Source organism: Mus pahari, chromosome 2, assembly GCF_900095145.1.
Source record: "Mus pahari chromosome 2, PAHARI_EIJ_v1.1, whole genome shotgun sequence".
Lineage (NCBI taxonomy): Eukaryota > Metazoa > Chordata > Mammalia > Rodentia > Muridae > Mus > Mus pahari.
Genome location: NC_034591.1, coordinates 145,540,451 through 145,541,664, shown reverse-complemented (window position 1 = coordinate 145,541,664; position 1,214 = coordinate 145,540,451).

The following is a 1,214-nucleotide window of genomic DNA, read 5'->3' as shown; positions in this document are numbered from 1 at the left end:
TATTTTGTGGAATAGTTTGAGAAGAACTGGAATTGAGTCTTCTTTGAAGGTCTGATAGAACTCTGCACTAAACCCATCATGTCCTGTTTTCTTTTTTTCTTTTTTTGGTTGGGAGACTATTAATGACAGCTTCTATTTCTTTAGGTGATATAGGACTCTTTAGATCATTAATCTTATCCTGATTTAACTTTGCTATCTGGTATCAGTCTAGAAATTTGTCCATTTCATCCAGTTTTTCCAGTTTTGTTGAGTATAGTCTTTTGTAGTACCATCTGGTGATGCTTTGGATTTCCTCAGGATCTGTTGTTATGTCTTCCTTTTCATTTCTGATTTTGTTAATTAGGATGCTGTCCCTGTGCCCTCTAGTGAGTCTGGCTAAGGGTTTATCTGTCTTGTTGATTTTCTCAAAGAACCAGCTCCTGGTTTGGTTGATTCTTTGCATAGTTCTTTTTGTTTCCACTTGGTTGATTTCACCCTTGAGTTTGATTATTTCCCACTGTCTACTCCTCTTGGGTGAATTTGCTTCCTTTTGTTCTAGAGCATTTAGGTGTGCTGTCAAGCAGCTAGTGTATCTAGTTTCTTCTTGGAGGCACTCAGAGCTATGTGTCTTCCTCTGAGGAACACTTTCTTTGTGTCCCATAAGTTTGGGTATCTTGTGGCTTCATTTTCATTAAACTCTAAAAAGTCTTTAATTTCTTTCTTTTTTCACTCTTGACCAAGTTATCATTGAGGAGAGTGTTGTTCAGTTCCAAGTGAATGTTGTCTTTATATTATTTATGTTGTTATTGAAGATCAGCCTTAGACCATGGTTGTCTGATAGGATGAATGGTACAATTTCAATATTTTTCAATCTGTTGAGACCTGTTTTGTGACCAATTATATGGTCAATTTTGGAGAAGGTATCATGAGGTGCTGAGAAGAAGNTATATCCTTTTGTTTTAGGATAAAGTGTTCTGTAGATATCTGTTAAATCCATTTGTTTCATAACTTCTGTTAGTTTCACTGTGTTTTTGGTTTGTTTTTGTTTCCAGGATCTGTCTATTAATGAGAGTGGGGTGTTGAAGTCTCCCACTATTATTGTGTGAGGAGCAATGTGTGCTTTAAGCTTTACTAAAGTTTCTTTAATGAATGTCGATGCCCTTGCATTTGGAGCACAGATATTCAGGATTGAGAGTTCGTCTTGGAAGGTTTTACCTTTGATGAGTATGAAGTGC